The sequence below is a fragment of the Gadus macrocephalus genome, chromosome 5, assembly GCF_031168955.1.
Source record: "Gadus macrocephalus chromosome 5, ASM3116895v1".
Taxonomy (NCBI): Eukaryota; Metazoa; Chordata; class Actinopteri; order Gadiformes; family Gadidae; genus Gadus; species Gadus macrocephalus.
The window spans coordinates 3,813,342-3,825,420 of record NC_082386.1 but is presented as its reverse complement, the minus strand read 5'-3'; the positions used below and the strand labels follow the sequence as shown (position 1 = coordinate 3,825,420).

The following is a 12,079-nucleotide window of genomic DNA, read 5'->3' as shown; positions in this document are numbered from 1 at the left end:
ATCCTTGAAGCCAAGGGCCCATCTTGGTCCTACCATGTTCCCAAAGGGCATGGATCGATAGGTGGCATCCATACGCTATTTGTTGGATTTGTGTCCCTGCTTCAGCATTGTTGTCGATACTCTGCAAACAGGATCCATTTAAAGAATGACTTGGAACAATTCCACCGTTTCAGTACACATACACTTCATTATTCCTTTAGTATACAACATAACCTGGAGAGGCACCGTAGCTAAGGGGGGAGTTAAGTGGTTGTGGGCGGAGCTCCAGTCAAGTAATGAAAAGGATGGATGGCATGTATACAGAGTCAGGTGTTTTGTTAAGGTGGTTTGTTGTCCCAAAGTGACTATTTTTTTTTTCATCAATCCCAAGCGACACAGAATCTCAGGCCCACTGGGCCTGAGATTGGGTAGGCCCAACTCGCCTCGACAACCGGTGGGATCTTTCCTTTTTGTATTCTACCCCATTTGGAGTGTTTTTACGTTGGACTTCGTTAAGGAAACATGAATCTTTATTTGGTTTTGAACCCATTTAATACTTGGCCATTTGGTTTTGGCAGTATAGCTGCGTGAATACAATTCACTTCCTATCCAACTAGTCTACGTTCTGAGCTGATTTCTGGAACGTTGCTAGTTCTATTACTTTGCATTAGGGATGCACGATATATCGGCAGTGATATCGTTATCGGCCGATGTTAGTCATTTTTTAACATATCGGCATCGGCCCGATAAGTAAAACTGGTTTGATATTAACAGCCGATATTTATTTCCGTCTAGTTGCCGTTGTGTGTGTTTTTTAACCATGCGCAGCTTGTTTGGTCATGTGACAGTGTCATTGACGCAGCCAGAGACGCACGGAGAGGCAGTACAGGAGTGTTTGTCACCTTAACTGAAAATAATCAATGTCGGCGGTTTGGATGTTTTTTACGGTCTCAAATGAAGGTACTCGAATTGCAATATGCAGTACTTGCAAAGCCGAAGTAATCCGCGGAGGATGCCGTGTCAAATCATTCAACACCACACTAGTGGTGCAACGGTTCACGGGTTTCCCGTGATCCGTACGGATCAACCCTCACGGTTCGGGACGCAAGTGATCCGCGGATCGGCTGATAAAAAAAAAGTTGTGCGTTCACGTGATCAGCGCATGTTTAAAGGAAAATTCCGGTATTAACAACATCATCAAGTATCGTAGCGAAATACAGTTTCTGTTGTGTTTTATTTGGCGTTCCGTAATCCCATTGAAACGGAAACCGGAACCGGAACCGGACATGTTTATATTTGGTTGTAGTCTTTTCACTCGGTTCTCCGGATCAACAGTAGGGCTAGAACCGAGTGAAAAGACTACAACCAACCTCCCTTGATATATTTGATTTAGCCTATTTCACAGATTTGAGTTGAAATTGACTTAAACTTGAAACACTTTTTGTAATTAATTAGACTGGTGTCTGGTTGCCATGAATATTGGCAAATTTGATTTAAGTTATAAAACCTTGTCAAGATATTTTGATTTGTGATTTATGATCCAAACTTTTTCATAGATGCAAGTTGTAAAAGTAGCCTAAAACTAACACTGTTAGTAACTTGTGTTTGTTATGGATGCCCTGTAACTTGTTGAAGAAACAATGTATTTCGAAGTTTTGGAAAATAAAGAAAGAAATTACTTTTTCATATTCACAGTGTTTACATGTTCTTCAGTATACAAAATCATCATAGAAACTTGTTTTTATACCAATATCAATATCGGTAAATATCGGTTATCGGCCGTAACAGCAATTTTAATATCGGATATCAGTATCGGTCAAAATGTTCATATCGGTGCATCCCTACTTTGCATCCATTTCTCTTTGGCTGCAGCAGTGAATCCCTCTCGTTTGGGCGTCGTTCATCTACATGGTGAACCATATTCCACATATCATTTGAAATGTATCGGCTTGACAATTTGGTATAAATGCACAAGCTTTGCATTATTGCAGAGTGCATAATGCAGAGGGATGCAAGATGAACAGCAAACTTAAAGGATTTTTTTTTAATGTCTAGTTGCGTCGGTTTGATTTTGGTTTAGATATTAGTTATTTTTCAAATCTTGTTCCGATATCCATGCTTCCATGAGTACACTTGTGTGGTACAACACAAACTTGTACCATATATGTTCTGCAACGGTACTAAGTGAATCATGGCAATTTCCCCCCGTAAGTAAGCTGAAGCTGTACTGTAAAAGGAAGCCTTGTTTGTTTCCGTGGTATTACCAGGCTCTTACCATATAATTAATAATAGTATATAATTAATAATAATAGATTATTCCCTTTTCCATGCAATCAACAAAAACTTGTACCATATATGTTCTGCAACGTCGTTCACCAGTAGTTAAGCACTTTAATTTTAGTTATAAAACCCCAAACCACTGTTGATGAAAGGCACATTAAAATTAAACAAAAACAAAGGCTTAATTTTCAAGCAATACGTTGCTCACAAACAGGCACTGAACACTGAAAAAATCAGACAAAAATATGCCTTCCGCATCAACTCAATTTAAATGTTACTGAGTGATGGTGTTTTGATAAAACACATGACAGGGTTATGGCAAGTGACCAAAATGCAGACTGCTTCAACCTCTACAATTTTAATAAGTGGCGAATGCCATGCTGCAGCAATCTGCCTAGGGGAGCATCTTTGTGGTCATTCGCAAACCTATGAGTCCATTGACGTAAATAAGTCAATTTACAACCGTTTATCTTTGTTCAAACCATTTAACACAGCTACACACTTGTATCTTCAACAATATCTAAACGGAATTTCAATATCATTTCAATCTTTTTCAGAATCACAGTTTTAGTTTCATACGGTTTAGTTTTCAGCTGTTGTCTTTGAAGACGTCTGCCCATTCTGACACACCTACTTCTTAAGACATCGTAACTCAATCATCTTTCGACCGTTTATCTTCGTTCAAACCATTTAACAAATCGACACACTTGTATCTTCAATAATATCCTAACGGAATTTCAATATAATTTGAACTTTATTCAGAATCACTGTTTTAGTTTCATACCTGTGTGAGTACCAAATGTGTTCGGCTGCCAGATGGGCTCGGGGGTCCTAGATGCGCAATAATGACGCACTTCCTGTAAACAATGTCATTAAATGCGCATGCGCGTCACTCAGTAGCCGGTGTGTCAGCGATACGTAAATGTATTCATTGCTAAGAAGTAAGTAGTTATTAACTCATTGGCTGCCAATGACGTCTATAGACGACAATTTAAATACAACCGTTGACTGCCAATGACGTCTATAGACGTCAATTATGTTTTTCAACGGGGCGGGCTGGGGAGCGATCTGGAGCACCTTGTCACAAAAAATCAGGCTTGTAAACAGAGAATGTACTACTGAACTGAGCCGCCAGGTGGGCGGGGGCGCTGTGCCAAATTGGATCAGAGATGAGGAAACAGTAGCCTAATGGGTTAAGTAAGTGAGCATGGCGTCCGCGAAACGTAAGCGAAATTTCAGAGAGCTAACACTCGAACAGAGTATGGGCCCTATTTTAACGGTCTGAAACGCAAGTGGGAAGCGCAAAGCGCAAGTAGCTTTGTGGGCGGTTCTACGGCGCTATCGCTATTTTACAGGCGGATAAATGACACTTGCGTCGCGGCGCAAGTGTCAAAAGGGTTGGTCTGAAGCAGCCTAATTACCCGTAGGTGTGGTTTGGGCGTAACGTCCAACAAACCAATGAGAGTGGCAGCTCCCATCCCCTTTAAGAGCCATGAGCGCATTTGAATCGGACGAGTTGATATTTTGACAGCGCGTCTGCAGTCTCCGATGAGACAGATGCACATGAATTTCAAACTGCAAATGGCTCAGTTTATTGCCAAATTATATGGCCTAATTCACACATGGAATAAGGGGTTTTCTTCCACAACTTCAGAAATACTGAGTCTTCAAATAAATTTCGCCAAAGAAAACGTATATGATATAACATATGATATGCGGTAACTGTGGTTCTATTTAATGATATACCCAATACATTATAAACATTGTTTCTTATCAGTATTGTATGCTATCCTAATATGCATGTGTCCCCGCGGTAATAGACATTGCCATTGATTGTATTATGCGTTACATGTTTAGTTTGCGTGTGTTTAAACAGAGCACACACGTGCGCCCGCATTCATTCATTCTTTTTCACTCGCGGTAAAACAATGTTTTTCACGGTCAAATACTCATCAATCCTAAAAGTTATGGGCATGTAGGCCTACACGATGTCTGTGTCAAGAAAATATGTTTTTGCTGTACGGTGTTTGCAGATGCATTGATTTAAAAGTACAACTTATTACCGCTGCATCAGCTGTTCTTTCCCAAATAATTTACCAAGAATGTGCGGCTAGGTAGATGAGAGAAGCAAAGTGTATGAGCGAGGTGCACAAGCAATCCGTATGCATCGCATGCGCATGTATGCATCCGCCCTTAAAATAGCATCTGAACAACGCGCCACTGACTTTATACCAGGTATTTCCTGGTCAGCAGCGCAATGGTTTTCAGAAACGTCAAAATACCGTTTGCGCCAGAACACGCCTCCTCCTTCCGCCGAACCGCCCCTTGGGGCGCAAGATCATTCCCTAATTTACCGGCGAGTGGCGCAGGTGGCAAAAGAGCGCTCTGCGCCAGTTGTAAACTAGCAACGACACATGCGCCAGTGACTAAGTCACTTGCGCCGGATGCAAGATAGGGCCCTAAGCGTCTCAGTGTCGCGGTTGGTTGCGATAAAGCCTCTGACGAAAAACCCGGGCCAAGTAGAGAGAGTAGGCCTACACGGCGTATTTCAGCAGACACCTCCGAATCATCAGGTGATGAATTCAGCGAACCTGACCCGGATTCGTCGGATGAGTGGTTGCCGTCAACCGGGAACAGCAGAGCCTCATCCCCTGACGCGTCTCCAGGAAGACGTGAGGGAGGTAAGAGTTAACTTTTCCCCTTCTCTCCTCCTTCAGTCGTCACATGAATGCAATTTAGTCCCAGTAGTTTGTTACTGTAGCTAATATGTGTTGCCAGTAGCCTACTGATACAATGTTGCAATTTACAGATCGTGCGTCCAGCAGAGCTCGCACTCCCACTCCCCCTCCCCCTCCCACTGCTCCAAATCCTGTTGGCAAAGCGAAGAAAGGTAAAAAAAATGATTCTTCACATCACACCAATATCATAGCAATAATTTATTTATTTTTTATTGTAGGCTAATTGTGTTTTTTTCTATAATTGACAGGTCGTGCATCCAGCAGTGCTCCGACTCCTATTGGCATAGCGAAGAAGAAAGGTAAAAAAAAGTATTCTTCACATCACACCGCAGCAATAAAAATAGATGTTTTATGGTAATTTTATATATTTCTATAATTTACAGGTCGTGCATCAAGCAGAGGTTGCGGGGATGAGTGGCATCAAGCTGGCTGGCAACCAAACAATTTCCCCTTCACTGCAACCCCTGGACCCCGGAGGGCTGCTGCGGAGCTGGATAGCGACCTGCCAGCTGACTTCCTGATGCTCTTCCTGACGGACGAGCTGCTCCAAAATATTGTGGATCAGACCAACCTATACGCAAGTCAATATTTTGAAGCACACCCTGACAATCTGCCATATAGCAGAGGACATGCATGGAAACCAGTGTCAGTCCCAGAATTGAAAACTTTCTTTGGACTCAGTTTTCTCACTGGTTACATCAAAAAGCCTAGCCTTGAAATGTACTGGAGTGTTGATGAGGTAGATGCCACGCCCCATTTCGGCAAGACTATGCCAAGGAACAGATTTCAGATAATATGGAGGTTCCTTCATTTCAACAATAATGCATCACAGGATGCATCTGACAAAATGTACAAAGTTCGCCCAGTGTTGGATTACATTGTGGAAAAGTTCAAGGAGATGTATCAACCAGGCCAAAACATTTGCATTGATGATGCAGTGGCGGGGGCGCCTGTCTTTCAGGGTGTATAACCCACAAAAGCCTGTGAAGTATGGAATCAAATCCTACATACTGTGTGACTCTGCCACAGGGTACTGCTTCAATATGCGTCCTTATGTTGGGGAAGCTAGTACTCTGCCAGAGATAGTGTTCTCTCTCCTTGATCGTCTACCAGGTCATGGTTATACATTGTTCATGGATAACTTCTACAATTCTGTAGCACTGTGTGAACGTTTACTGGGAGTGCAAACCAACGTCTGTGGAACACTGAGGAAACATAGGGGGGAACCTCAGATCATCAGCGAGATGACAAAGACTGACTTGGGGGTGGGGGAAAAAGTTGTGCGGCACAATGAGAGGGTGATGGTAGTAGCATGGCAGGACAAACGGTTGGTGAGGATGGTGACTACCTGCCACCAAGATAGCATGCAGTGGGTTGAAGTGTGGAGGAGGGGAAACAGAGACAAGGTTGTTCAGCTCAAGCCAGAGTGTGTTGTTGCGTACAATGCATCCATGAATGGGGTAGACAAGTTGGACCAAAATATTGCATATTATCCCTTCATCCGAAGATCGCTGAACTGGTCAAAGAAGTTTGTAGCCTATCTCTTCCAACTATGCATGTTTAACGCCTATGTCCTCTACCGAGCCAGAAACCCAGGGGAGTGTAAAACCCTCTTGGAGTTCATTCGCAGGGTAGTGAAGTCCTGGACAGTAAAGCGACATGTGGGGAGGTGTGAGGAGGAGGAGGTGGAGGAGGAGGAAGTGGCAGGTGTGGGGGCTGAGGGGTCTGGGGACTTGGAGGAAGGCCGACTTACTCTGAGAGCACCATATAACACTGACCCAGAGAGCAGGCTAGACGGAGGGCTAGGCAGACACAAACTCAGACACCTGATGCCCACCAGCAAGAAGGGGAGACCAGCAAGGAGGTGTAGGGTCTGTGCTCGCAGGGGTCTGCGCAGCGAGACAAAAATGTGGTGTCAGTCCTGTCGTGTCCCCTTGCACGCAGGGGAGTGTTTTACAGCTTACCACACTAAGCTGAACTATTTGGTGTAGGGGTGGACACACACACACACACACACACACACACACACACACACACACACACACACACACACACACACACACACACACACACACACACACAGGATTCGATATAGCTGCGACAACATACAGAAATACATACCTGGAAAGAATTGTACAACTGGCATTTTGTATATATTGTATATATATTGGTTATATATTTGCAAATAAATTATTATTGTCCTGTCAAAATACCTGTCTCAATGTTGTTTTTGCTGTTTTATGGAGGGAAACCACTTTTCAGGTGTTGAAGGGGTCATTTTTGGTGAAACCAACGTATGTTCTCCTGCCGACTACTAAAGAACGGAAAAAGGTAGAAACAAACGGTTTGTTCCTGATGAAAGAAGAGAGTCTACTCTGTCTTTTGGTGGTTTCAGTGTTTTACATAGTCATATAACTCACTGTTCTGTGGGTCTTTGGAAATCAGTGAAAATGCTGTAAAACGCTTGGCAGTATGGGGCTCTCTGCACTGAAAATGGCTGGCAGCCAATGAGTTAAGCTGTTGATAAACAGCTTTTTCATTGATTTTGCTTAAAAATGGTAAGTTAGATATGGGCCTATAATTGTTCATGAGTGTTGTATCTATATTGTTCATTTCTTAGAAGTGACTTGATGGCTGTTGTTTTTAACAAGCATTGATTTCATACATCTACAAATAAGTCATTTAATTGCTATGCAAATGTATAAAATAAATCCAAGTCAAACAAATGCTTAAAATAATACCTTAAATGGTATTGGTATTAAAATGTATTTAATCAGTCCTTCAAAAGTCTTAAAAATGCCAATACATTGGGATTGGGATTTTGTCAGAGATTTTTTTTTCTCATGTTGTTATTTATAAATCCCCAAATAATTTAAGCAGAAGCATATATCAGTCAAAAATGCATCTCACATTTACACCTTAGTCAGTTAGTTCAGTATGGCATTTAATGTGGTTTTAGAAATTCAAGTCTGAGTCTATGACTACACCAAGATTTCTCTCTTTGTGTGTGCTTTCTAACATAACAGCTGGGCACTGACTTTTAATTGTTCATCCCTTGCACCAAAGACCATTACTTCAGTTTTTTCATTGTTCAATTGAAGACAATTTGGCACATCCAGTGATTGAAGTAGTTATTTAGCTGTTGATGAACAGCTTTTTCAATGATTTTGCTTAAAAATGGTAGGTTAGATATGGCTTGATGACTGTTGTTTTCAGAGCCCGTGGGAATCACCTGTGCGATATCGCCACTGCAGGCCACATGAATAAAAAATATATGTAATAATATAGAAATATTTCAGTGTGTGGGCTCGTGTGTGTATCCAAACACATATGCTGCAATTCACATACACACATACAGCTCAATGTAAATCCATCAAAACATGTTTTGATCCCACGGCCAATTGAGGATATATTCATGAATGTGGTAACACATTATATTCATTCTTATAGGCCTACCTTGACATTTTTACTATTTTACAGATGTTTGTTAAATTATAGAGCAAAGATACCCCTAGTGGAAACGAGGAAAATGTTTGATTTTTTATTGTTATTAGTTGTATAGGCAAGGATACAATCCATTGACCATCTGGAAAATCATAGAAAAAAAAAAAAAATCCAGGAATAGGATGAATATCAAATATGAACACATTCATGAATTCATCCTCAATTCATCATGGGATCTAAACATGCCGTTATTTATGGATTTACATTTAGCTGTTCCTCAGTTGTATCAATTGTCTTATTTATTCTGTTTTTTATGAGCAAATAAAATCTCGATCATATGACTGTCCAAGTTCTTAATTTTCAGTTAATAGAAAGTAGAAAATACTGTCTTAATATCTAACTTTAACAATGCCAATCCTTACTTTAACATATGAAAATAAAAATATGCATTCATCTGTGCTTTTAGACGTGTTTCCAATGGCTTTGTGAGAGAACGGGCTCCGTTCAATGAAATCAAAACCAAAACTGATTGAGCACCGTTTATAAACAACCCTTCCGGGTTTTGTCCGTTGGCTTGTGTCGATACGTCATCTGTAAGCGCAGGACCCCGAGCCGATCTGGCAGCCGAACACATCTGGTACTCACACCGGCTTCGTTTTCAGTTGGTCTCATGATTTACGTTGACGCTGGAGCGTGAGGCCGTTCAGCAGTGTTGCCAGATTGGGCTACTTTTGGAGGACGTTCAGGCAGTGTTGCCAGATTGGGCTGTTTTCCCCGCTCTATTTTGCTACTATTAATCACACACCGGCTCGCTATTCTCTTAAAGACACACACACACACACACACACACACACACACACACACACACACACACACACACACACACACACACACACACACACACACACACACACAGGGCCGTCGGACTGCGGGTGTAAGGTGGACAGTTGTTGGGGAGCCCATGGGAATAAAAAAATTAAACCTCACTTTGCACTACAGCACTCACTGCATTTTCTGCAGGAAATGCATTTTCTAGTTTTAGTATGCCTTTCATCAACAGTGGTTTGGGGTTTAATAACTAAAATTAAAGTGCTTAACTGGTGAACGACGTTGCAGAACATATATGGTACTAGTTTGGGTTGAATGCATGGAAAAGGGAATAACCAGTTACAAATGATATGGTAAGGGCCTGGTAATACCATGGAAACAAACAAGGCTTCCTTTTACTGTACAGTTTCAGCTTACTTACGGGTTAAATGATTGTGTTTTACTTGGTAACGTTGCATAACATATATATGGTTCAAGTTTGTGTTGATTGTATGGGAAAGGGAATAACGAGTTACAAATAATATGGTAAGAGCCTGGTAATACCATGGAAACAAACAAGGCTTCCTTTTAACAGTACAGTTTCAGCTTACTTACTGGGTAAATTGTCATGTGTGATGGAAAATCCACATGTTACCTTTTTCTTGATGAACTTAGGTTTTCTATACCATTCCGTTTATGGTCTTGCCACCCTGCTATTCTGCAGGGTCGTCTAAAATGTTAATCTTTGTGTTTCGTGTGATGTAATCTGGTTACACATTCCGTTCCATGTATTGTCTTGCCATCTTGCTATTCTGCAGGGTTGTCTAAAATGTAAATCTTAGTGTTTCGTGTGATGTAATCTGGTTTCACATTCCATTCCCGTGTTGTCTGTTAGTTGGTTTGGGCCTGTGTTCCTCGACTCCCTGGGGAGCGTCGGGAAACAAAGGGTTACATGGCACGGCCACGACCCCTTTTATGACATCCTAAGGAACTTGAATCGATGCATTACCATCTGGTTAGCAAAGGCTTTTGGTTCATTGGGGGACAGCTGCCCTCAAGAACCCAATTTAATTGAATAAGAACTCCTGACTTTAGCCACTCAGTGGGCTTCTCCTTGCGAACCTTTAGAGAATGAAGTGAGTCGCAGGGCGAATTCCCATCTAAGGTCTCAGATTATTGTATTGTATGCCTGTTTTGTTGTTTGTTGATGCATGTTGTGATGTATCTTTGTTCGTACTTTTATCACAAATATATATGACCACCAATTGCCAACGAGTATTGTGTGCTTTTTGCATCTAAATATCTCATCTGTTCTTAGACGCAAAATCTGATAGAGAAATTGCCACGATACATGTTTTGCTTAGTAACGTTGCAGAACATATATGGTACAAGTTCGTGTTGATTGCATGGAAAAGGGAATAACCAGTTACAACTTATATGGTAAGAGCCTGGTAATAGGCAAGGCAACTTTATTTATATAGCACTTTTCATACACAAGGCAGACTCAAAGTGATTGACATATAAACATTGTCATACAATAAAATAAAATAATAGATAAGTAAAAGAAAACATATGCAAAGAAATGGGTAAAATAAAGTTAAAAAGGCATTTTAGTATTAAAATAGAAAATAAAGGCAAAGTTAGATATGGTATATGGTAATACCATGGAAACAAACAAGGCTTCCTTTTGCAGTACAGTTTCAGCTTAGTTACTGGGTAAGTTGTCATGTTTTACTTAGTAAGGTTGCAGAACATATATGTTACAAGTGCCAGTTAACTGTATGGAAGTATACAGTTAACTGGTATCTATTACAAAGGATATGGTATATGGTAATACCATGGAAACAAACAAGGCTTCGTACCCAGTATTTAAGAAGATGTACCATGGCACTAGGGGCCTTCCTGCAGAGGTTGTTACCAGATAAGTATTGCTGTAATTCTTTTTTAAATAAAAACAATTCAGTAGTTTCTGAGGTAAATCGAATAAACCTTTTATAAATAGGTGTAGCTATGAACAATAACTAAATAAGAAATAGTAATTTATTGGAAAGTACTATGTTAATTTCTTGATAGTACATAATTAAACCTGGGCTGTTACCAACATAAACCTTGGATAACTACAATTGTAACTTCAATTGATGGGTAATAAAAGAGTTGTTTCTAAGAATTGGTTGCCTACTTTCCTAGGAAGTACACCATTATATCTGAGTTATTACCATCCTATAACAGTTACAAATACACAATACTTAGTTGAGTTGATGAATAATAGTGGAGGTTTTTCTTATTACTTCAGCTGTAGTTCCTCTGTATTAACCTCCTTATTACCAGTGGTAATTATCCAATAATATACGATATTTACCAGGTAAATACCTAGTAATTAGGGGACTGTAAAAGGAAGGGTTACCGGGATTTGTTGTAGTTGAAGCAAGTTAACGTAGCGGAATGGAAGCGGCACTGTAAGGGCCGTTACATAGTCAACGCGAGCAACGCGCGTAAACGACGCGAGTGACGCGAGCGACGTGCTTCCTTTCATAGTCTACACAGCATACGCGAACGTCGCGGGCAATGCATGACATGCAATACACCACTCACGCCATGGGTGGCAGCAGAGTCACCGGTGTTTTCGCGGGGGGACGTTCCAGGTGACGTTCCGATCAAAGTGGCTACGGAAGAAGAGTGATGAAGCGCAGAGATAGGCGGTGGTATGTGCGCCCTTTAAATACCACACGAGATCAGGATGGGGAATTTGTTTCTCTGGTGCTTCCAATGTGAAGCATGGATGAGGAGAGGCATTTCCAGTATTTTCGGATGTCGGCGCCAAAGTTTGATGA

General features: G+C 41.1%; 1 long non-coding RNA gene across 1 annotated transcript; it reads left to right on the top strand.

The window, feature by feature from the left end:
* The first annotated feature begins 4,725 nt into the window (after window positions 1-4,725).
* LOC132457554 (uncharacterized) lies at window positions 4,726-5,924 on the top strand. The gene is made up of 3 exons (XR_009525717.1): window positions 4,726-5,149; window positions 5,246-5,296; window positions 5,381-5,924. It is a non-coding gene; the product is annotated as an uncharacterized LOC132457554 (long non-coding RNA).
* The last annotated feature ends 6,155 nt before the right edge of the window (window positions 5,925-12,079 follow it).